General features: G+C 44.6%; 1 protein-coding gene across 1 annotated transcript in view; it reads right to left on the reverse strand.

The window, feature by feature from the left end:
• The window catches only part of LOC144510909 (uncharacterized), a 134,526-nt gene that overhangs the window by 42,399 nt on the left and 65,276 nt on the right, over positions 1–26,851 (reverse strand). The window lies entirely within an intron of this gene.

Below are 26,851 nucleotides of genomic sequence, written 5' to 3' on the forward strand. Positions count from 1 at the left end.
TGTCCCTGGCGAGGGAGCATGCGGTGTCCACGGGCGCGGTAGATGCTTTCTGCGCCCGTTTGGCACCGCAAGGGTTGGGGTGCGATATCGACCCTGATAATCACATTTTAATTTTAAAAGTGTTTCCTTTGTACTTTGATTTTTGTTCGGGCTGTTCCCCCTCCTTTTGGGGAGCTGTCCCTTTTACTTTGTCCTGATTTAATTTGAGTTTGTTTATTTGGTTTGACCTTAAAAGAGGCCAACATCTGTGAGTAAAACACTTTCTTTACTCCCCTTTTTCGTTTCTTTTCTCATTCTGGGGGGAAATTGGGGACTTTTTAAATTCATCCTTGGGGCATGGACGTTGCTGGCTGGCCAGCATTTATTGCCAATCCCTCGCTGCCCTTGAGAAAGTGGTGCTGAGCTACATTCTTGAATCGCTGCAGTCCATGTGCTGTGGGTTGACCCGCAATGTAGCAACTGAAGAGAAAGGAAGTGAATCCAGGGAGGGTGCAGACTCTGGAAAGGTTGGCCCAGGTCTCTCTCTCTCTTAAAGACATTGGCATCCTTTGCTCCCTCAGCTTGACACATTTATTTGTCTGGCTAAAAGGATGGTCTCTTTCCTAATGTTCACAATTAAAGGGCTGGTTTCCCCAGGAGATGGCTGACATTTAAGGGGACAGTAAATTAATATAGGACAGAGATATGTTCAGAGATATGTTTAGTATTATATGTTGCATATTCAAATGTTATTTATGATTCAGTAATAAAGTACATTTATCATTATTTCTAGTGTTGTGATATAATACTGTCACTACATTATCTATTTCTGGTCATATGGAGAATTAGAAGGGTGAATATTAGATACAGCAGAGTGGGAATGGAGGGAGAGTGTGTGGGATGGAGATTTACAGCTTCTGGGGAATGAGAGAGGAAAGGAATTGTCTGTTCAGACTTTTTATCCTGTCCTGACAGTGAAATTTGTAAACTCCTTTTATAGGATATCAGAAGGTGGAGGATTTACAGACAGAAATCTCTCAACAAAATCTGACAGTCATTCCATTTATCGGGATCTGAATATCAGAGTCATTCAGTTCATCAAAATTGGAATATCATCAGCCCTCAATTCTCAAAGGAAAAATGTTTCTCTGTTCTGTCTGCTTCTGAAGACTTTAAACATCAATGTGATTAGAAAGGCCCGACACACATACACACACACACACACCCTCGAGTGAGAGTGTTCCAGTGTACTGAGTGTGGAAAGAGCTTTACCCAGTTACACAGCCTAAAAAATCATTGTAACATTCATAGCGGGGAGAGATTGTACGTGTGTTCTGTTTGTGGACGAGGCTTCAACTGATCCTCAAACCAAGTGAGTCACAAGGAGAGCTGTACCATGGAGGAACCAAGGGAATGTGGGGACTGTGGGAAGGGATTTAGGCACTCATCTCGGCTGGAAATTAATTGTTGCCGTCACACTGGAGAGAGGGCATTCACTTGCTCTGTGTGCGGGAAGGGATTCACTCAGTTAACCCACTTGCAGACACACCAGCAAGTGCACACTGAGGAGAGACCATTCAGCTGCTCTCACTGCACAAAGAGGTTCAGAAGGTCATCCACACTGCAGGATCACCAGTGAAACCTGCTGTGTGTGTGGGAAGGGATTCACTCAGTTAACACATTTGCAGACACACCAGCGATTACACACTGGGGTGAGGCCATTTGCCTGTCCAGTGTTTGGGAAGAGAGTCACTCAGTTACCCCATCTGCGGAGACACCAGTGAGTTCATACCGGAGAGAGACTGTTCAGCTGCTCCATGTATGGGAATGGATTCACTCAGTTACCCAGCTTGCTTGGACACAATCTCTCTCACACCAATGAGAAGCCCTTCAAATGTTCTGACTGTGGGAGGGATTTGAAAAGGATCTAATGGCCCACCAGCGTATTCACACTGAGGAGAGATCGTTTAACTGCTCTCACTGCATAAAGAGGTTCAGAAGGTTCATTGCGAGAGGTTTTGAATACAGGAGCAGGGATATGTTGTTGCAACTATACAGGGCCTTGGTGAGGCCACACCCAGAGTTTTGTGTGCAGTTTTGGTCTCCTTTTCTGTGGAAGGATGTTCTTGCTCTTGAGAGAGTGCAGCGAAGGTTTACCAGGCTGATTCCGGGGATGGCGGGACTGATGTATTAGGAAAGATTGATTACGTTAGGATTGTTTTCGCTGGAGTTCAGACGAATGAGGCGGGGATCTCATAGAGACTTATAAAATTCGAACAGGTCTACACAGGATAGTTGCAGGGAGGATGTTCCCGATGGTGAGGGAGTTCAGAACCAGGGGTCACTGTTTGAGGATTCAGGATAGACCATTAGGAGGTGAGGAGATATTTAGAACATAGAACATAGAACAGTACAGCACAGAACAGGCCCTTCAGCCCACGTTGTTGTGCTGAGCTTTGTCTGAAACCCAGATCAAGCTATTTCCTCCCTATCATCCCGAAGTACTCCATGTGCCGATCCAATAGCTTCTTAAATGTTCCTAAAGTTTCTGACTCCACTATCACTGCAGGCAGTCCATTCCACACCCCTACCACTCTGAGTAAAAAACCTACCTCGGATATCCTTCCTATATCTCCCACCATGAACCCTATAGTTATGCCCCCTAGTTACCACTCCATTCACCCGAGGAAATAGTCTTTGAACGTTCACTCTATCTATCCCCCTCATCATCTTATAAACCTCTATCAAGTCTCCTCTCAACCTCCTCCGCTCCAAAGAGAAAAGTCCAAGTTCCCTCAACCTTTCCTCATAAGACCTACCCTCCAAACCAGGCAGCATCCTGGTAAATCTCCTTTGCACTCTTTCCAGTGTCTCCACATCCTTCTTATCGTGAGGTGACCAGAACTGCACACAATATTCCAAATGTGGTCTCACCAAGGTCCTGTACAGTTGCAGCATAACCCCACGGCTCTTAAACTCAAACCCCCTGTTAATGAACGCCAACACACTATAGGCCTTCTTCACGGCTCTATCCACTTGAGTGGCAACCTTCAGAGATCTATGGATATGAACCCCAAGATCTCTCTGTTCCTCCACATTCTTCAGAACCCTACCTTTGACCCTGTAATCCACATTTAAATCTGTCCTACCAAAATGAATCACCTCGCATTTGTCAGGGTTAAATTCCATTTGCCATTTTTCAGCCCAGTTCTGCATCCTATCTATATCTCTTTGCAGCCTACAACAGCCCTCCACCTCATCCACTATTCCACCAATCTTGGTGTCATCAGCAAATTTACTGATCCACCCTTCAGCCCCGTCCTCCAAGTCATTTATAAAAATGACAAATAGCAGAGGACCAAGCACTGATCCCTGTGGCACTCCGCTGGTAACCGGTTTCCAGTCCGAAAATTTTCCATCCACCACCACCCTCTGTCTTCTGTTAGATAGCCAGTTACCAATCCAATCGGCCAAACTTCCCTCTATCCCACACATCCTTACTTTCTTCATAAGCCGACCATGGGGGACTTTATCAAACGCCTTACTAAAATCCATGTATATGACATCAACTGCACTACCTTCATCTACATACTTAGTTACCTCCTCAAAAAATTCTATCAAATTTGTGAGGCAAGACTTGCCCTTCACAAATCCGTGCTGACTATCACGGATTAAGCTGCATCTTTCTAAATGGTCGTAAATCCTATCCCTGAGGACCTTTTCCATCAACTTACCGACCACCGAAGTAAGACTAACCGGCCTATAATTACCAGGGTCATTTCTATTCCCTTTCTTAAACAGAGGAACCACATTCGCCACTCTCCAGTCCTCTGGCACCACCCCCATGGACAGTGAGGATGCAAAGATCAATGCCAAAGGCTCTGCTATCTCATCCCTTGCCTCCCAAAGACTCCTAGGATATATTTCATCAGGCCCAGGGGACTTATCAACTTTCAGTTTATTCAAAATTGCTAGTACATCTTCCCTCCAAACATCTACTTCCTCCAGCCTATCAGCCTGTGACACCCTCTCTTCCTCAAAAACATGGCCCTTCTCCTTGGTGAACACCGAAGAAAAGTATTCATTCATCACCCCTCCTATCTCTTCTGACTCCATGCACAAATTCCCACTGCCGTCCTTGACCGGCCCCAACCTCACCCTGGTCATTCTTTTATTCCTCACATAAGAGTAAAAAGCCTTGGGGTTTTCCTTGATCCAACCCGCCAAGGACTTCTCATGCCCCCTCCTAGCTCTCCTAAGCCCCTTTTTCAGCTCATTGCTTGCTAACTTGTAACCCTCCATCGAGCCAACTGAACCTTGTTTTCTCAACCTTACATACGCTTCCTTCTTCCTCTTGACAAGACATTCCACCTCTTTTGTGATCCATTGTTCCCTCACTCGGCCATTTCCTCTCTGCTTGGCAGGGACATACCTATCAAGGACACGCAGTATTTGTTCCTTGAAAAAGTTCCACTTTTCATTAGTGCCTTTCCCTGACAATTTTTGTTCCCATCCTATGCTTCCTAATTCCCGCCTGATTGCATCATAATTACCTCGCCCCCCAATTGTAAACTATGCCCTGCCGCATGGCCCTCTCCCTCTCCATTGCAATAACAAAAGACACCGAATTGTGGTCACTATCTCCAAAGTGCTCTCCCACAACCAATTCCAACACTTACCATAGAACCATAGAAAATTACAGCTCAGAAACAGGCCTTTTGGCCCTTCTTGTCTGTGCCGAACCATTTTATGTCCAGTCCCACTGACCTGCACTTGGACCATATCCCTCCACACCCCTCTCATCCATGAACCCGTCCAAGTTTTTCTTAAATGTTAAAAGTGACCCCGCATTTACCACTGTATCCGGCAGCTCATTCCACACTCCCACCACTCTCTGCGTGAAGAAGCCTCCCCTAATATTCCCTTTAAACTTTTCTCCTTTCACCCTTAACCCATGCCCTCTGGTTTTTTTCTCCCCTAGCCTCAACGGAAAAAGCCTGCTTGCATTCACTCTATCTATACCCATCAAAATCTTATACACCTCTATCAAATCTCCCCTCAATCTTCTACGCTCCAGGGAATTCAATCTCTCTCTGTAACTCAGCTTCTCAAGTCCTTGTGAACCTTCTCTGCACTCTTTCAATCTTATTTACATCCTTCCTGTAACTAGGTGACCAAAACTGTACACAATACTCCAAATTCGGCCTCACCAATGCCTTATATAACCTTACCATAACACTCCAACTTTTATACTCGATACTCCGATTTATAAAGGCCAATGTACCAAAGGCACTCTTTACGACCCTATCCACCTGTGACGTCACTTTTAGGGAATTCTGTACCTGTATTCCCAGATCCCTCTGTTCAACTGCACTCTTCAGAGTCCTACCATTTACCCTGTACGTTCTACTTTGGTTTGTCCTTCCAAAGTGCAATATCTCACACTTGTCTGCGTTAAATTCCATTTGCCATTTTTCAGCCCATTTTTCTAGTTGGTCCAAATCCCTCTGCAAGCTTTGAAAACCTTCCTCACTGTCCACTACACCTCCAATCTTTGTATCATCAGCAAACTTGCTGATCCAATTTACCACATTATCATCCAGATCATTGATATAGATGACAAACAACAATGGACCCAACACCGATCCCTGCGGCACACCACTAGTCACAGGCCTCCACTCAGAGAAGCAATCCTCCACAACCACTCTCTGGCTTCTTCCATTGAAATCATAAGCTTTCGGAGCAATGCTCCTTCGTCAGATGGAGTGGAGACCACTCCATCTGACGAAGGAGCATTGCTCCGAAAGCTTATGGTATTTGCTACCAAATAAACCTGTTGGACTTTAACCTGGTGTTGTGAGACTTCTTACTGTGCTTACCCCAGTCCAACGCCGGCATCTCCACATCGTTCTTCCATTGAGCCAGTGTCTTATCCAATTTACTACCTCCCCATGTATACCTAGCGACTGAACCTTCCTAACTAACCTCCCATGAGGGACCTTGTCAAAGGCCTTGCTGAAATCCAGGTAGACAACATCCACCGCCTTCCCTTCATCCACTTTCCTGGTAACCTCCTCGAAAAACTCTAATAGATTGGTCAAACATGACCTACCACGCACAAAGCCATGTTGACTCTCCCTAATAAGTCCCTGTCTATCCAAATATTTGTAGATCCTATTCCTTATCACACCTTCCAATAACTTGCCCACCACCGACGTCAAACTTACTGGCCGATAATTTCCCGGATTTCTTTTGGAACCTTTTTTAAACAACGGAACAACATGAGCCACCCTCCAATCATCCGGCACCTCCCCCGTGAATACTGACATTTTAAATATGTCTGCCAGGGCCCCTGCAAGTTCAACACTAGCTTCCCTCAAGGTCCGTGGGAATACCCTGTCCGGTCCTGGGGATTTATCCACTCTGATTTGCCTCAAGACAGCGAGCACCTCCTCCCCTTTAATTTGTAAAGGTTCCATGGCCTCCCTACCAGTTTGCCCTATTTCCGTAGACTCCATGCCCGTTTCCTCAGTAAATACGGATGCAAAAAAACCATTTAGTATCTCCCCCATCTCTTTTGGTTCCATACACAGTCTACCACTCTGGTCTTCAAGAGGACCAATTTTATCCCTCACTATCCTTTTGCTCCTAACATACCTATAGAAGCTCTTTGGATTTTCCTTCACTCTGTCTGCCAAAGCAACCTCATGTCTTCTTTTAGCCCTCCTGATTTCCCTCTTAAGTAGCTTCTTGCACTTTTTATACTCCTCGAGCATCTGATCTGTTCCTTGCTGCCTGTACATTTCATACAACTCTCTCTTCCTCTTAATCCGTGTTACAATCTCCCTCGAGAGCCAAGGTTCCTTATTCCTATTTACTTTGCCTTTAATCCTGACAGGAACATACAAACTCTGCACTCTCAAAATTTCTCCTTTGAAGGCCTCCCACTTTCCATTTACATCCTTACCAGAGAACAGCCTGTGCCAATCCACACTTCCCAGATCCCTTCTCATTTCATCAAATTTGGCCTTTTTCCAGTTCAGAACTTCAACCCGAGGACCAGATCTATCCTTATCCACGATCAGGTTGAAACTAATGGCTTTATGATCACTGGATCCAAAATGTTCCCTCACACTCACATCCATCACCTGCCCTAACTCATTTCCCAATAGGAGATCCAATATCGCATCCTCTCTAGTTGGCACCTCTATATACTGATGTAGAAAATTCTCCTGAACACATTTTACAAACTCTACCCCATCTAAATCTTTAACAGTATGCGAGTCCCAATCTATATGTGGAAAATTAAAATCCCCTACTATCACAACTTTGTGTTTCTTGCAGTTGTCAGCTATCTCTCTGCTGATTTGCTCCTCCAATTCTCGCTGACTATTGGGTGGTCTATAATACAAGCCCATTAATGTGGTCATACCTTTCCTGTTTCTCAGCTCCACCCATAGGGCCTCTGTAGACAAGCTCCCTAATCTATCCTGCCTGAGTACCACTGTAACATTTTCCCTGACCAACAATGCCACCCCCCCACCTTTTATCCCTCTGCCTCTATCCCGCCTGAAACATTGGAACCCTGGAACATTGAGCTGCCAGTCCTGCCCCTCCTGTAGCCAAGTTTCACTAATGGCTATAATGTCATATTTCCATGTGTCTATCCACGCCTTCAGCTCATCTGCCTTCCCCACAATACTCCTGGCATTAGACCATAAGACCATAAGACATAGGAGCGGAAGTAAGGCCATTCGGCCCATCGAGTCCACTCCACCATTCAATCATGGTTGATTTCAACTCCATTTACCCGCTCTCTCCCCATAGCCCTTTATTCCTCGAGAAATCAAGAATTTATCAATTTCTGTCTTGAAGACGCTCAACGTCTCGGCCTCCACAGCCCTCTGTGGCAATGAATTCCACAGACCCACCACTCTCTGGCTGAAGAAATTTCTCCTCATCTCTGTTCTAAAGTGACTCCCTTTTATTCTAAGGCTGTGCCCCCGCGTCCTAGTCTCCCCTGTTAATGGAAACAACTTCCCTACGTCCATCCTATCTAAGCCGTTCATTATCTTGTAAGTTTCTATCAGATCTCCCCTCAACCTCCTAAACTCCAATGAATATAATCCCACGATCCTCAGACGTTCATCGTATGTCAGGCCTACCATTCCTGGGATCATCCGTGTGAATCTCCGCTGGACCCGCTCCAGTGCCAGTATGTCCTTCCTGAGGTGTGGGGCCCAAAATTGCTCACAGTACTCCAAATGGGGCCTAACCAGTGCTTTATAAAGCCTCAGAAGTACATCCCTGCTTTTGTATTCCAAGCCTCTTGAGATAAATGACAACATTACATTTGCTTTCCTAATTACGGACTCAACCTGCAAGTTTACCTTTAGAGAATCCTGGACTAGGACTCCCAAGTCCCTTTGCACTTTAGCATTATGAATTTTGTCACCGTTTAGAAAATAGTCCATGCCTCTATTCTTTTTTCCAAAGTGTACGACCTCGCACTTGCCCACGTTGAATTTCATCAGCCACTTCTTGGACCACTCTCCTAAACTGTCTAAATCTTTCTGCAGCCTCCCCACCTCCTCAATACTACCTGCCCCTCCACCTATCTTTGTATCATCGGCAAACTTGGCCAGAATGCTCCCAGTCCCGTCATCTAGATCGTTAATATATAAAGAGAACAGCTGTGGCCCCAACACTGAACCCTGCGGGACACCACTTGTCACCGGTTGCCATTCTGAGAAAGAACCTTTTATCCCAACTCTCTGCCTTCTGTCTGACAGCCAATCGTCAATCCATGTTAGTACCTTGCCTCGAATACCATGGGCCCTTATTTTACTCAGCAGTCTCCCGTGAGGCACCTTGTCAAAGGCCTTTTGGAAGTCAAGATAGATAACATCCATTGGCTCTCCTTGGTCTAACCTATTTGTTATCTCTTCAAAGAACTCTAACAGGTTTGTCAGGCACGACCTCCCCTTACTAAATCCATGCTGACTTGTCTTAATCCGACCCTGCACTTCCAAGAATTTAGAAATCTCATCCTTAACGATGGATTCTAGAATTTTGCCAACAACTGAGGTTAGGCTAATTGGCCTATAATTTTCCATCTTTTTTCTTGTTCCCTTCTTGAACAGTGGGGTTACAACAGCGATTTTCCAATCCTCTGGGACTTTCCCTGACTCCAGTGACTTTTGAAAGATCATAACTAACGCCTCCACTATTTCTTCAGCTATCTCCTTTAGAACTCTAGGATGTAGCCCATCTGGGCCCGGAGATTTATCAATTTTCAGACCTTTTAGTTTCTCTAGCACTTTCTCCTTTGTGATGGCAACCATATTCAACTCTGCCCCCTGACTTTCCTGAATTGTTGGGATATTACTCATGTCTTCTACTGTGAAGACTGACGCAAAGTACTTATTAAGTTCCTCAGCTATTTCCTTGTCTCCCATCACTAGATTACCAGCGTCATTTTGGAGCGGCCCAATGTCTACTTTTGCCTCCCGTTTGTTTTTAATGTATTTAAAGAAACTTTTACTATCATTCCTAATGTTACTGGCTAGCCTACCTTCATATTTGATCCTCTCCTTCCTTATTTCTCTCTTTGTTATCCTCTGTTTGTTTTTATAGCCTTCCCAATCTTCTGACTTCCCACTACTCTTTGCCACATTATAGGCTCTCTCTTTTGCCTTGATGCATTCCCTGACTTCCTTTGTCAGCCATGGCTGCCTAATCCCCCCTCTGATAACCTTTCTTTTGTTTGGGATGAACCTCTGCGCTGTGTCCTCAATTACTCCCAGAAACTCCTGCCATTGCTGTTCTACTGTCTTTCCCACTAGGCTCTGCTTCCAGTCGATTTTTGTCAGTTCCTCCCTCATGCGCCTGTAATTACCTTTATTTAACTGTAGAACCTTCACATCTGATTCTGCCTTCCTTCTTTCAAATTGCAGACTGAATTCTACCATATTATGATCACTGCTTCCTAAGTGTTCCCTTACTTTAAGATCTTTTATCACGTCTGGCTCATTACATAACACTAAGTCCAGAATAGCCTGTTCCCTCGTGGGCTCCATCACAAGCTGTTCCAAAAAGCCATCCTGTAAACATTCAATGAATTCCCTTTCTTTGGGTCCACTGGCAACATTATTTACCCAGTCCACCTGCATATTGAAATCCCCCATGATCACTGTGACCTTGCCTTTCTGACATGCCCTTTCTATTTCGTGGTGCATTTTGTGCCCCTGGTCCTGACCACTGTCAGGAGGCCTGTACATAACTCCCATTATGGTTTTTTTGCCTTTGTGGTTCCTCAACTCTACCCACACAGACTCCACATCGTCTGACCCTATGTCGTTTAGTGCTATTGATTTAATTTCATTTCTAATTAACAAGGCAACCCCGCCCCCTCTACCCACCCCTCTGTCTTTTCGATAGGTTGTGAATCCCTGGATGTTTAACTGCCAGTCCTGAACCCCCTGCAACCACGTCTCTGTGATGCCTACCACATCATACCTGCCAGTCACAATCTGGGCCACAAGCTCATCTATCTTGTTCCGGACACTGCGGGCATTTAAATATAGCACCTTTAATTCCCTATTGACCGTCCCTTTTTGTTTTCGTAGTGTGGTGGACCTTGGTTTACTGAGCCTTTCCAGACACTGTGTCATATTTTGTGAGATGGGGACTATCGTAACCTCTCCTGAGTGCTGTCTTTTCGTGATTTTTTGTAATCCTAAGCAGCTACGCTTCCCACTGATTCCTTCACCTCTTGGTTCCCTGACTTTCCCTTCCCCCCCAATCTCTAGTTTAAAGTCCTATTGACCACCCCATTTACTCTCTTCGCCAGAACACTGATCCCAGCTCGGTCCAGGTGGAGACCATCCCAACGGTATAGGTCCCCCCTGCCCCAAAACTGATGCCAGTGTCCCATGAAAAAGAACCCTTCTTTCCCACACCACTCTTTCAGCCACGTGTTAACTTCCCTTATTCTTGCCTCCCTATGCCAATTTGCACGTGGCTCGGGCAGTAATCCGGAGATTATGACCCTTGAGGACCTGTTTTTTAATTTGAATCCTAGCTCTTTATAATCTCTAAACAGGTCCTCTTTCCTAGACTTGCCTATGTTGTTGGTACCAACATGGACCACAACAACTGGATCCTCCCCCTCCCTCTCCAGTATCCTTTCAAGCCGGTCAGAGATGTCCCGCACCCTAGCACCGGGCAGGCAACATACCATGCGGGACACTCTATCCTGCTCACAAAGGATCCTATCTATCCCCCTGATAATAGAATCCCCTACAACTACAACTTGCCTATTTACTTCCTCCCCTTGAATGGCCTGCTGAACCATGGTGCCTTGGTCAGCTGACTCATCCTTCCTGCAGCCCTGTTTGCCATCCACACAGGGAGCAAGTGCCTCGTACCTGTTGGACAGGGTCAAGGGCTGAGGCTCCTGAGTTCCTGACTGCTGGTTCCCTTTACCTGCCTGACTTGCAGTCACACCCTGCTGTCCCTGGCCACTGGCAGGATTTAAACTATTTACTCTGACAGGTGTGACTGCCTCCTGAAACACAGTGTCCAGGTAAGTCTCCCCCTCCCGGATGTGCCTCAGTGTTTAAAGCTCAGACTCCAGCTCATCAACTCTGAGCTGGAGTTTTTCAAGCAGCCAACACTTACTGCAGATGTGGTCGCTGTAGCTCGCAATGGGATCTGCCAGCTCCCACATCAAGCAGCTCAAGCACATCACCTGACCAGCCATCTCTAATTAATTAATTAGTTTAATTTAAGTTTATGAGTTTAGCTGTGTTTTTTTTAAATTTGGGGCAGATTTGCTATCAACCAATCAGATCACAGCTTCCCTCTGACGTCACTTTTGAAGAAAGAAAAAGTGGAAAACAGGAAGTTACCGTTAGGTTTTTATACTCACCCAGAGACTGCTCCTCCTCCTCCGAACTGCTCCCGAAACTAGGCCCCGATCCCCGGGTTAAAGTGAGTTTTTATACTCACCCAGAGACTGCTCCTCCTCCTCCGAACTGCTCCCGAAACTAGGCCCCGATCCCCGGGTTAAAGTGAGTTTTTATACTCACCCAGAGACTGCTCCTCCTCCTCCGAACTGCTCCCGAAACTAGGCCTTGAAATAGACACACCTCAAAAAATTATTTCCACCACACTCTACCCTTCCATTTGTGATTTTGCTTGAACTAACCTGTCTTTTTACCCCTGCTCCACTATCAGCTCTGGCACTCTGGTTCCCATGCCCCTGCAAATCTAGTTTAAACGCTCCCCAATAACACTAGCAAATCTCCCTGCAAGTATATTGGTCCCCTTGTAGTTTAGGTGTAACCCGTCTCTCTTGTACAGGTCCCACCTGCCCCAGAAGAGGTCCCAATGATCCAAGAATTGGAAACCCTGCCCCCTGCACCAGTTCCTCAGCCATGTGTTTATCCGCCCAAGCATCCTACTCCTGCCCTCACTGGCATGTGGCTCAGGTAGCAATCCTGAGATTACTACCCTCGGGGTACTGCTTTTTAACTTCCTTCCAAGCTCTTTGCCCGGTTCATTTCCCATTACCAAATCCAATGTGGCCCCACCTCTTGTCGGCTTATCCACATATGGTGTCAGGAACCCCTCCTGCACACACTGCACAAAAACTGCCCCATCCAAACTATTCGACCTATAAAGGCTCCAATCAATATTTGGAAAGTAAAAGTCCCCCATGACAACTACCCTGTGATCTCCACACCTATCCATAATCTGCTTAGCAATTTCTTGCTCCACATCTCTATTACTATTTGGGGGCCTATAGTAAACTCCTAACAACGTGACCGCTCCTTTCCTATTCCTAACCTCAGCCCATATTACCTCTGTAGGCAGATCCCCTTCGAAATGCCTTTCTGCAGCCGTTACACTCTCCTTGATTAACAGTGCCACTCCTCCACCTCTTTTACCAGCTACCCTACACTTACTGAAACATCTATACCCCGGAACTTCCAAAAACCATTCCTGTCATTGTTCTACCCATGTCTCCGTAATGGCCACAACATCGTAGTCCCAAGTGCCAATCCACGCCCCAAGTTCACCTACCTTATTTCGGATGCTCCTTGCATTGAAGTAGACACACTTCAACTCACCTTCTTGTCTGCTGGTACCCACCTTTGACCATGATACCCTTCCCAGTACCTCACTACACTCACTGACCTCCGGACTACAACTCCTTTTCCCATCCCCCTGACAAATTAGTTTAAACCCCCATTTAAACTTTTAAATAAATGTTTATTTCTTCAGCCAAAGAGTGTTGAGCCTGTGGAATTCATTACCACAGGAAGTAGTTGATGCCCAAACATTGAATGCATTCAAGAGGCGGCTGGATATAGCACTTGGGGTGAATGGGATCAAAGGGAAAAAGCAGGATTAGGCTATTGAGTTGAATGATCTGCCATGATCTCAACGAATGGTGGAGCAGGCTCAAACAGCCAAATGGGCTGCTCCTATCTTCGATGTTTCTATGTCAGCCACACTGCAGCAACACCAGCGAGTTCACACTGGGGAGAAACTATTCACTTGCACCGTGTGTGAGAAGGGATTCAGTCAGTTATCCCATCTGCTGACACCAGCAAGTTCACTGGAGTTGGATTCTGCTGTTATTTCTGCTGTTCATCACATCCTGGACTGGGTGAGAGGTGTTGGCGGGGTCTTTAACAGAAATTGTTCAATGATAAGTGATATAGGTTCGATGGAAAAGAAGGTTGAATCCATTTGGGTGGAAATTAGAAATAGTAAGGAGAAAAAGTCACTGATAGGCATTGTTTATAGCCCACCAAATAATAACATCAGGGTGGGGTGATAAATTAACAAAGAAATAACTGATGCATGTTAAACTGGTATAGCAATTATTATGGGGGATTTTAATCTATATGTCAATTGGTCAAACCAGGTCAGTCAAGGCAGCCTTGAGGAGGAGTTCATAGAATGTACTCGCGATAGCTTCCTTGAACAGTATGTAATGGAACCTACGAGGGAGCAAGCTATCCTAGATCTGGTGCTGTGTAATGACAGTAAGGAGTCTAACCAGGTTAAAGTCCAACAGGTTTATTTGGTAGCATATGCCACTAGCTTTCAGAGTGCTGCTCCTTCGTCAGGTGAGTAGGAGATCTGCTAACAAACAGCAAATAGGGCATATAAAGACACAAACTCAATTTACAGAATAATGAATAATGATTGGAATGCGAGTCTTTACAGCTAATCAAGTCTTAAAGGTACAGACAATGTGAGTGGAGAGAGCATTAAGCACTGGATTTTACCTTCTCACGCTCCATCTGTATTTTAAATTCAACCATACTGTGATCACTTCTTCCAAGTGGATCCCGAACTGCAAGATCATTAATTATTCCTGTCTCATTACACAGCATGTGGAGATGCCGGTGTTGGACTGGGGTAAACACAGTAAGGAGTCTAACAACACCAGGTTAAAGTCCAACAGGTTTATTTGGTAGCAAATGCCACTAACTTTCAGAGCGCTGCTCCTTCGTCAGGTGAGTGGGAGATCTGCTAACAAACAGCAAATAGGGCATATAAAGACACAAACTCAATTTACAGAATAATGAATAATGATTGGAATGCGAGTCTTTACAGCTAATCAAGTCTTAAAGGTACAGACAATGTGAGTGGAAAGAGCATTAAGCACAGGTTAAAGAGATGTGTATTGTCTCCAGACAGGACAGCCAGTGAGATTTTGCAAGTCCAGGCAAGTTGCGGGGTTACAGATAGTGTGACATGAACCCAAGATCCCGGTTGAGGCTGTCCTCATGTGTGCGGAACCTGGCTATCAGTCTCTGCTCAGCGACTCTGCGCTGTCGTGTGTCATGAAGGCCGCCTTGGAGAACGCTTACCCGAATATCAGAGGCCAAATGCCCGTGACCGCTGAAGTGCTCCCCAACAGGAAGAGAACACTCTTGCCTGGTGATTGTCGAGCGGTGTTCATTCATCCATTGTCGTAGCATCTGCATGGTCTCCCCAATGTACCATGCCTCGGGACATCCTTTCCTACAGTGTATCAGGTAGACAACGTTGGCCGAGTTGCAAGAATATGTACCGTGTAGCTGGTGGGTGGTGTTCTCACGTGAGATGATGGCATCCGTGTCGAAGATCCGGCACGTCTTGCAGCGGTTGGTGTGGCAGGGTTGTGTGGTGTCGTGGTCACTGTTCTCCTGAAGGCTGGGTAGTTTGCTGCGGACAATGGTCTGTTTGAGGTTGTTTGAAGGCACGAAGTGGGGGTGTGGGGATGGCCTTGGCGCAATGTTCGTCTTCATCAATGACATGTTGAAGGTTCCGGAGGAGATGCCGTAGCTTCTCCGCTCCGGGGAAGTACTGGACGACAAAGGGTACTCTGTTCACCATGTCCCATGTTTGTCTTCTGAGGAGGTCGGTGCGACTTTTCGCTGTGGCACGCCAGAACTGTCGATCGATGAGTCGAGCGCCATATCCTATTCTTATGAGGGCATCTTTCAGCGTCTGGAGGCATCTGTTGCGATCCTCCTCATCCGAGCGGATCCTGTGTATTAGGAGGGCTTGTCCGTAGGGAATGGCTTCGTTAACATGTTTAGGGTGGAAGCTGGAGAAGTGGACCATTGTGAGGTTATCCGTGGGCTTGCGGTTACAATGTTCCGACGCGCCACAGCGAAAAACTGCACCGACCTCCTCAGAAGACAAATTCGGGATACGGTGGACAGAGTACCCTTCGTCGTCCAGTACTTCCCCGGAGCGGAGAAGCTACAACATCTCCTCCGGAGCCTTCAACATGTCATTGATGAAGACGAACATCTCGCCAAGGCCATCCCCACACCCCCACTTCGTGCCTTCAAACAACCTCAAAACAGACCATTGTCCGCAGCAAACTACCCAGCCTTCAGGAGAACAGTGACCACGACACCACACAACCCTGCCACACCAACCGCTGCAAGACGTGCCGGATCATCGACATGGATGCCATCATCTCATGTGAGAACACCATCTACCAGGTACATGGTACATACTCTTGCAACTCGGCCAACGTTGTCTACCTGATACTCAGCAGGAAAGGATGTCCTGAGGCATGGTACATTGGGGAAACCATGCAGACGCTACGACAACGGATGAATGAACACCGCTCAACAATCACCAGGCAAGAGTGTTCTCTTCCTGTTGGGGAGCACTTCAGCGGTCACGGGCATTCGGCCTCTGATATTCGGGTAAGCGTTCTCCAAGGAGGCCTTCACGACACACGACAGCGGAGTCGCTGAGCAGAGACTGATAGCCAGGTTCCGCACACATGAGGACAGCCTCAACCGGGATCTTGGGTTCATGTCACACCATGTGTAACCCCGCAACTTGCCTGGACTTGCAAAATCTCACTGGCTGTCCTGTCTGGAGACAATACACATCTCTTTAACCTGTGCTTAATGTTCTTTCCACTCACATTGTCTGTACCTTTAAGACTTGATTAGCTGTAAAGACTCGCATTCCAATCATTATTCATTATTCTGTAAATTGAGTTTGTGTCTTTATATGCCCTATTTGCTGTTTGTTAGCAGATCTCCCACTCACCTGACGAAGGAGCAGCGCTCTGAAAGCTAGTGGCGTTTGCTACCAAATAAACCTGTTGGACTTTAACCTGGTGTTGTTAGACTCCTTACTGTGTTTACCCCAGTCCAACACCGGCATCTCCACATGCTGTGTAATGAGACAGGAATAATTAATGATCTTGCAGTTCGGGATCCACTTGGAAGAAGTGATCACAGTATGGTTGAATTTAAAATACAGATGGAGCGTGAGAAGGTAAAATCCAGTGTCTTGTGCATAAACAAAGGAGACTACAGTGGGATAAGGGAGGAGTTGGCGAAGGTAGACTGGGAGAAAAAACATTATGGTGGGACAATTGAGGACTTTCAAAGCAATTTTTCACAGTGCTCAGCAGAAGTATATACCAGTGATAAGAAAGAACTGTAGAAAAAGAGATAATCAGCCATGGATATCTAAGGAAATAAAGAAGGGTATCAAATTGAAAGAAAATTCATACAAAGTGGCAAAGATTAGTGGGAAACTAGAGGATTGGGAAATCTTTAAAGGTCAACAGAAAGCCATGAAAAAGCTATAAAGAAAAGTAAGATGGATTATGAGAGTAAACTAGCTCAGAATATAAAAACAGATAACAAAAGTTCTACAAATACATAAAACGAAAAAGAGTGGCGAAAGTAAACATTGGTCCTTTAGAGGATGAGAAGGTCGATGTAATAACTGGAAATGAGGAAATGGCTGTGGCATTGAACAGGTATTTTGTGTCGGTCTTCACAGTGGAAGACACAAATAACATGCCAAAAATTGATGAGAAGAAGGCTATGGCAGGTGAGGACCTAGAAACTATCATTATCACGAAAGAGGTTGTGTTGGACAAGCTAATGGGGCTAAAGGTAGACAAGTCTCCTGGCCCTGATGAAATACATCCCAGGGTACTAAAAGAAATGGCAGGGTAAATAGCAACTGCACTCGTGGCAATTTACCAAAATTTGCTGGACTCTGGGGTGGTTCCCGCAGATTGGAAAACAGCAAATGTGACACCACTGTTTAAAAAAGGAGGTAGACAAAAGGCAGGTAACTATAGGCCGGTTAGCTTAACTTCTATAGTCGGGAAAATGCTTGAATCAATCATTAAGGAAGAAATTGCGAGACACCTGGATATAAATTGTCCCATTGGGAAGATGCAGCATGGGTTCATGAAGGGCAGGTCATGTTTGACTAATTTGGTGAATTCTTTAAGAACATTATGTGTGCGGTGGACAATGGGGAACCTGTGGATGTGGCGTATCTGGATTTCCAGAAGGCATTTGACAAGGTGCCGCACCAAAGGCTGCTGCATAAGATAAAGGTGCGCGGTGTTACGTGTAATGTATTAGCATGGATAGAGGATTGGTTAACTAACAGAAAGCAAAGAGTGGGGGTAAATGGGTGTTTTTCTGGTTGGCGATCAGTGACTAGTGGTGTGCCTCAGGGATCAGTGTTGGGACCGTAATTGTTTACGATTTACATAGATGATTTGGACCAAGTGTAGCGTGTCAAATTTGGCAGATAACACTAACATGAATGACAGAGCAAAGTGTGCAGAGGACTAAACACATTGACAAAGGGAAAGCGGTAGATGTAGTTTATATGGATTTTAGCAAGGCGTTCGATAAGGTCCCCATACAAGGCTTCTAGAAAAAGTGAGGGGGCATGGGATCCAAGGGGCTGCTGCCCTGTGGATCCAGAACGGGCTTGCCCAAAGGAGGCAGAGAGTGGGTAGAGATGGGTCTTTTTCTAAATGGAGGTCGGTCACTAGTGATCTGCCCCAGGGATCTGTTCTGGGACTCTTGCTGTTTGTCATTTTCATAAATGACCTGGATGAGGAAGTGGAGGGATGGGTTGGTAAGTTTGCTGACGACAAGAAGGTTGGTGGGGTTATGGATAGTCTGGAGGGATATCAGAGGGACATAGATAGGATGCAAGACTGGGCGGAGAAGTGGCAGATGGACTTCAACCCAGATAAATGCGTAGTGGTCCATTTTGGCAGGTCAAATGGGATGAAGGAGTACAATATAAAGGGAAAGACTCTTAGTACTGTAGAGAATCAGAAGGACCTTGGGGTCCGGGTCCATAGGACTCTAAAATCGGCCCCGCAGGTGGAGGAGGTGGTTAAGAAGGCGTATGGTGTGTTGGCCTTTATCAATCGAGGGATTGAGTTTAGGAGTCCGGGGATAATGATGCAGCTATATAAGACCCTCGTCAGACCCCACTTGGAGTACTGTGCTCAGTTCTGGTCGCCTCATTAAAGGAAGGATGTGGAAAAGATTGAAAGAGTGCAGAGGAGATTTACAAGGATGTTGCATGGATTGAGTGGCATGCCTTATGAGGATAGGCTGAGGGAGCTCGGTCTTTTCTCCTTGGAGCGACGTAGGATGGGAGGAGACCTAATAGAGGTATATAAGATGTTGAGAGGCATAGATCGGGTGGACTCTCACGAGGCTTTTTCCCAGGGTGGAAATGGCTGCTACGAGAGGACATAGGTTTAAGGTGCTGGGAGGTAGGTACAGGGGAAATGAGAGGGGGAAGTTTTTCACACAGAGGGTGGTGGGCAAGTGGAATCGGCTGCCGTCAGTGGTGGTGGAGGCAAACTCAGTAGAGTCTTTTAAGAGACTCCTGGATGAGTACATGGGACTTAATAGGATGGAGGGTTATAGGTAGGCCTAAAAGGTAGGGATATGTTCGGCACAACTTGTGGGGCCGAAGGGCCTGTTTTGTGCTGTAGTTTTTCTATGTTTCTATGTTTTTCTTGGACGCCGAAAGTCTGCAAAGGGATATAGATAGTCTAAGTGAGTGGGCAAGGGTCTGGCAGATGGAGTACAATGTTGGTAAATGTGAGGTCATCTATTTTGGTAGGAATAACAGCAAAACGGACTATTATTTAAATGGTAAAAAATTGCAGCATGCTGCTGTGCAGAGGGACCTGGGTGTCCTTGTGCATTGATCACAGAAATTTGGTTGCAGGTGCAACAGGTAATTAAGAAGGCAAATGGAATTTTGTCCTTCATTGCTAGAGGGATGGAGTTTATAAACAGCAAGGTTATGTTGCAGCTGTATAAAGTGCTGGTGAGGCTACACCTAGAGTACTGTGTACAGTTTTGGTCTCCTTACTTGAGAAAGGATATACTGGCACTGGAGGGGGTGCAGAGGAGATTCACTAGGTTGATTCCAGAGTTGAGAGGGTTGGCTTATGAGGAAAGACTGAGTAGACTGGGGCTATACTCATTGGAATTCAGAAGAATGAGGGGGAGATCTTATAGAAACATGTAAGATTATGAAGGGAATAGATAAGATAGAAGCAGAGATGTTGTTTCCACTGGTATGAGGGAGCACGGACTCAAAATAAGGGGGAACAGATTTAGGACTGAGTTGTGGAGGAATTTCTTCACACAGAGCGTTGTGAATCTGTGGAATTCCCTACCCAGTGAAGCAATTGAGGATACTTCATTGAATGTTTTTAAGGCAAGGATAGATAAATTTTTGAACAGTAAAGGAATTAAGGGTTATGGTGAGCGGGCGGGTAAGTGGAGCTGAGTCCACAAAAAGATCAGCCATGATCTTATTGAATGGCAGAGCAGGCTCTAGGGGCCAGATGGCCTACTCCTGCCCCTAGTTCTTCTGTTCTTATATGAGACTCTCTAAGGTAGTTGACAAAGGAGCCAGAGGGGGAGATGAGATTTTATTTTCTTTTTTGACACAGCAAGTTGTTCTGATCTGCCTAAAAGCAGATTCAATAGTGTCTTTCCAAAGGGTAAAGACGTGAAAGGGAAGATTTGCAGGGCTGTGGGGAATCAGAGTCCTTTCAAAGAGATAGCAGGGGCATGATGGGCTGAATGGACTCCTCCTGCAGCCTGTCAATCTCAGCTTCATGCTGTTATGCAGGTTGAAAGGGACAGATTTCATTGCAGCCTCTTCCCTGTATATGTATTTGAAGAGACGGGTTTCTCTATATTTCTGGATGACCGATATAACAATTGATTGGAGGCCCATTTCCCAGTCAGTCCTCCAGCATCTTCCTGTCTCTCTATTAGTGTGACCCCCATGGCAGTTTCACAACAGGGGCACAGGCCCCATTATTCTCAGCTAAACGCAGCCCTCGGCTCTTTCGCCTGGCTGTCATTGACATGAGCAACAGAGAGACAAAGGTGCCCCAGGCTCAAATGGGAAATCAAAACTTGTGGCTTTGTTAGGATCTCTGTAATGATCAATTAATTTAAATATGAATTCTGAACTGAGTGCACAAATTAAAGGATTATATGACTGAACTTCAAGTTTTCTGACTTTTACTGGAAGCAACAATGACTAAACACTATATTTGTCGGGAACATATCCCTTCAATTGTAAAATGGAATGTTGCCATTTTACTCTTAACACATTCAAATATCCCACTCAATGGTTATATTTTACTCTGCCTTGGAATTTGGCACTCAATTCTCCCAGAACTAGTCCAAAAGTGATTCTTTGCTCCTTGACGGTTTAGTGCCATTGGCAAAGGAAAACAATCTGACTACTTCAATCCAGAACTGTCTTTCACACTGATGGTTTCCCTGGACATTTTCCCTCTAACTCAGGCAAGTTGAATCTTCCAGCCTTGTTTTACAATCCTCAAGAATTTGTGACCAACATGCAACATAGGAGCAGAAGTAGGCCATTTGGACCCTTGAATCTGCTCCATCATTTATTTAGATCATGGCTGATCTAATGTTTTGAGTTCCACATTCCCGTTCTACCACCGATACTTTTGATTCTCTTATTCAACAATAATTGGGAGTCAATCTGGTAAACGTTTTCTGAGTCACTTCCAATGCATTTATATCCTTTGTTAAATAGGAGACAAAAACTGCACCCAGTATTCAAGATACAATCTCAGAAATGCCCTATATAACTGAAGCATAACATCTTTACTTCAATGTTCAATTTCTCTCATAATAAAGGATAACATTCCATTTGTAAGAACTTTGATTTATTTGAACTGAGATTTATGGGGTTCACTTGTTTGCAATAACCTCCCTAATTGTAAATCACACCAGGTTCTCGTGACTTAACCATGTGGCAAGAAAGAACACTTCAAATGGTGAATTCAGGCAGTTTATTAACCATTAAAAATGTAACAAGTAAGAAAGATAAAAAGCAAAGTGTTGATTAACAGCAAGAGGAGAAAGCTTAACTTTAACAATTGAACAGACTTCTCTCCATCCCTCTCAGTCCAGGACATGAAGTGACGGCTCTGAAAACATGGATAACTTGTAAAACCAACAGCTCCCAACATCTCTCTGTAAACATCTCTTTCTCTCCACCTCTCTCCAAATTGCCTTTTCCAGACCCCTTTTTTATACTTTCAAAATATTGAAATCACATCTTAACCAATTATTGGAAAATAGCCAATTGGTCTGTAACTTGTCAATAATGAAATTGGTTTGGTTTTTAGCTAATTGCGCACATTATCTTAATTTTAAGACAATTCTTTCTCTCAAACGATATCTCTTAGCTTGGGGTAGCCTGAGTGTCGACCAATAATTGGTGAACATCAGTCATTCAATGCTGGGACATCTTGAACAGGAGCCGATTCATTCCCTCCAGTCAAGATTAACAAGTCCTCTTATCTCTGTTTATTCTGTCATCCTGAGAAGGGAATAAATTATAATCTCCCCACAGATTTTGACCATTCTTAAATTTTTATAATTCTAAACGTTTTAAACCTTTGTATCCAAATTAACATTTCCAGCTTTTCTAACATATGTATTAAGGAATCATTTACTTCAATTGTTTCACAAATCATAGAATCCCTAAAGTGTAGAAGGAGGCCATTTGGCCCATCAAATTTACACTGACCACAATCCCACCCAGGCCCTATTCCCACAACCCCACATATTTACCCTGCAAATCGCCTGACACTAGGGGCAATTTAGCATGGCCAATTCACCTAACCCGCACATCTTTGGACTGGGAGGAAACCAGAGCATCCTGAGGAAACCCACGCAGACATGGGGAGAATGTGCAAACTCCACAAGACAGTGACCCGAGGCTGGAATTGAACCCGGGTCCCTGGCAATGTGAGGCAGCAGTGAGGCTGTCTATTTAGCTAACCTGGCTGCTTTCCAATTGTGGTAAATTCAGTCCGCAAATAAGGTAGACAAATGCATTGTTAAAAGCAGGATGTTCGTTTTACAACTAAATACAAAGTTTAAAAAACAGTGGTAATGAAAACAGGAGCACTAGAACCAGCCTGGACTTGCAGGCTGGAACCCTGCCCAAAGCCCGCACGTGCTCAGAAGGGAGAAAGACTTAGAAGAACACTCTGTAACACTTCCCCTCCCCTTCAATTTCAATCCCCCATCAGGACAGAAATACAACAAAAGTAATGTCTTTGACGATACGGAAGTCTGTCAGGAGCTTTGCGGTTGCATTGCGACCTGTACAATACCACTGATAAATATAGTAATAGTGGATCTGGAATGGTCGGTGAAGAGGTAGTTTGAGAATCTGTACATGGACATTCCTCTTCCAGTCCCACAGCAGAGTCAACTAGCAAACCTGGAAACACAGGAACCACTTCCTGGTGAATGGCCACAGCAGCATGACCCTCTGCCATGTTCTCAGTAACAGCTGCTGACTCTGAAACTTCTCCTGACTCAGGGTCACACAGCAAGTGAATATGATGTTGGTGTCTGCGAACAACTCTTCCGTTTTACAATCTCACGACCTAAGATACTGGACCACTTTGGTTTAAAATTATTCCCGGTAACCACCTTTGGTTACTACCAAGTTTCTGATGTAAACCTGATCTCTTTGGCGTGGTAGTCATGTCCCTCCTTCTGCTTCTCTTGTCTCCTGCTCCCTTTTGCTCTGAGATCTGGATGAAGCAGATCCAGATGAGACTTCAGCCTTCTACCTAAATATTCTGCAGGAGAGAGTCTGGTTGTAGATTGTGGCGTGATGTGATACTGGAACAAAAACCTTGAGAGCTTTGTTCTTAAAGTATCATCTGCCATTCTCCTCAATCCCTCTTTCAGAGTTTGAAAGCTCTTTCTGCTGGACCATTTGTTGCCAGATGAAACGGCTCACTACGCACATGGCGGATACCATTCTTTTACATGAATTCGTGAAACACCTCACTTGTAAACAGAGTGCCATTATCTGAGTGGCACTGTGGTTAGCACTGCTGCCTCACAGAGGCAGGGACCCAGGTTCAATTCTGGCCCTGGGTCACTGCACTTTCTCCCCGTGTTTGCATGGGTTTCCTCCAGATGCTCCGGTTTCGTCCCACACTCCAAAGATGTGCGGGTTAGGTTGATTGGCTATGCTAAATTGACCCTCATGTCAGGGGGACTAGCAGGGTAAATGTGTGGGCTAACAGGACGAGGGCCTGGGTGGGATTGTGGTTGGTACAGACTCAATGGGCTGAATGGCAGCCTCCTGTATTGTATAGACTCTATGATCAGAAGCAAGTGATTCTCGTAACCCAGGGCTTGTGAAAATTTGACAGAGCTTCTCTATTGTCACAGGAGCTGGAATGTTACTCATGATCTGCGCTTCCAACCACTTTGAATGCACATCTACAACAACCAAACACATGTGATTCATGAAAGGTCCCCCAAAGCCACATGTGATCTGGACCACGGCCTATCAGGCCACTCCCATAAATTAAGTCATAATGTACCCAGTGTGTTGGGGAGAATGAACTGAGAAGAATCATTCAACACTCAAGCCTGATTCAATTGACAGACAGTTTATTGAGTTACACCAGTGGGGAGAAGCCACAGGTGCTGACCATGTGCAACTCCACCCAACAAAGAACATCATCAATTCTTATACAGTTACTCAGCCCATCCCGGCTGGACACAATCCAATCAGAATGGTTATAGATTACATACATTATATATAAATCCAATGAAATTAGTCTCTGGGCATCATGGGGCTTTGTGATCATCTCATGACGTTTTCCAGACCCCTTTATCTACCATCCTTGGGCTTTCTTTGTACATAGACTCTCTTAGTTTGAAAAGGGGTGGATTAAAAGTTCTCAAATGGACGTCAGCACCCTTCCTTTATTTTAATCGAATGACCACATGGTCTGGGAATCATTTCTATTTAATAATCACTCCTCTTAAACTCTTTTCTTCAGTATCCAATTCCAGAATTTTCCTTTTCATTGTGTTAATTGTGCCAGGGATAAATCTTTGGGCCTGACAGGAAGTTTAACCCAAGATCAATCCAACACAGGATTGGTCAGAATCATTTCACATGTCCCAAATTTTAAATAACCATTACAAATGAAACTCTCATTCTCACATGTGTGAATTGTATCCGGATTAAAATTCCCACATGTTTAGCAAAATATCCTGGAATCATGTCTATGGCCAGTAAATATGTCTCCAGGTTCATAACTTCAAAAAAAAGCTTCATTAATTACACTTCCTTTTTTAAAAATCTGTTTGATTTAAATCACAGACAGAAAATCTCAAAGCTTGAAACATTCAACCTACAAATATCATCCATACACAAGCAGAGAAACTTAGCATGTGCTTTACAACAACAATAACCAGAATGAATTTCTTAAGCGTTCTTGTGATTCTGTTTTTAAACTTCCAGAAATGCCTTTAATTAAAGACTCAAGATAAGGTTAATTCCCCGAAAGATAAACTTGAACAAATGTAGCCCAAAATAATGATAAAACACATCTATAAACATCCACATAAAACAAACAAAACACACAGGTTCTCACAGCTCGTAAATTTCAAACAATGAATCCTCAGTATTCTCTCTCACAGCTATAGCTTCTTAAAGTGACAGAGCACTACAAGCTCACAACTCCTTGATGAAAATAAGATACAAGATCCTCCATTCTCTTTCATTATAACAACTTTTTGTAGCCAACTTCCAAGGCCTGGTTTTATAAACAACATCTAGTCCTTTTTGTTATATTCCTTAACCTAATTACTTTAATTTGATCAGGTTTTGTTAGGGATGGGTAACTTCTGCTCTTTATAAACTGGTTCACTTGTTTTGTTAATTCTACATGGGCTCGGAGAATCAGAAGCCGGACTTTATCATCCTTATCGTTTTTCTCCTTTTGTCACCACTCCCTCTGTTTTGCGGGAGGGTCGTGGGGATTCCAATCAGACCTCATCATTTTATCATAAAAGTAAAAAACGTCAGATGCTGGAATCTGAAACAAAAACAGAAAATGCTGGAAGATCTCAGCAGGTCTGACAGCATCTGTGGAGAGAGAATAGAGCCAATGTTTCAAGTCTGGATGACCTTTCGCAAGAGCTCTTATGAAGTGTCACCCAGGCTTGAAACATTGCCTCTATGCTCTAATCATTTTATCAAGAAGTTTCTTGTTCTTAGTTTCCAAATGGCAGGTAAGAAACCTGTTCAGTCCCTACTCGAGCTCTGATTTTTCACTGGCTGTGCTTGGCTGGAATTATAACCATTAGAATCTACTCCCAGAGGTCTGCTTTTCAGTCCAGTGCTACTTGGATTACACCATCAATGCACCGACTATCGGGTCACAAGTCCCTCACAGTTCATATCACAAATTTATGATTAAATAATTTAAACAATTCTTGAGAACGCTTCTTAACTTCTTAACCAACTACCTACCACCGTTTGTTGATTGGTCAGATCCCCTTTTTACAGATTTGGGTATCTCAGCCGCTGAACACCAGCCGGTCCTGGAATAAGTTTAATTCTAACTCATTCTGAGTAAATATTCTCACCGGGTCCTCTGTCGGGGCCCTGCTGAGCAGCTTTAATGGTCCGTGATTGAAGAAACTGAGCAGTCACAGGAATGTGGTCAAGATAGCCCAGTCCCATAATGCCTCACATTCAATCTGCAGTCCTTCAATTATAACAGAATATGTGGCTGTGTGTAGCTGCCTCGGCCATGGTCAACCCCAACACTGCCTTCTTGAACTGCTACAGTGCCTGAGGTGTAAGTACACCCACAGTGCTGTTAGGGAGAGAATTCCAGCTACACTTTCCAGATTTTCATCAGACTGTAGATGGATACCAGATTGATATATTCCATTCAACCACACCCAAGGTGAGTTATTCCAATTCCTTTATTGTCCAGGACAATATATTCACAATATCTTTAAAACAAAAATTCAATATTACCATTTGATTTCAGGTATTAACATATTCTGTTCATTTGTCCTTATTGTCAATGTCAGGCTTGGGTTGTTCTCCTTGGAGCAAAGGAGGTTGAGGGGAGATTTGATAGAGGTGGACAAGATTCTGACAGGTTTAGATAAGGTGGACAAAGAAAAGC

The sequence above is a fragment of the Mustelus asterias genome, chromosome 23, assembly GCF_964213995.1.
Source record: "Mustelus asterias chromosome 23, sMusAst1.hap1.1, whole genome shotgun sequence".
NCBI classification, from domain to species: Eukaryota; Metazoa; Chordata; class Chondrichthyes; order Carcharhiniformes; family Triakidae; genus Mustelus; species Mustelus asterias.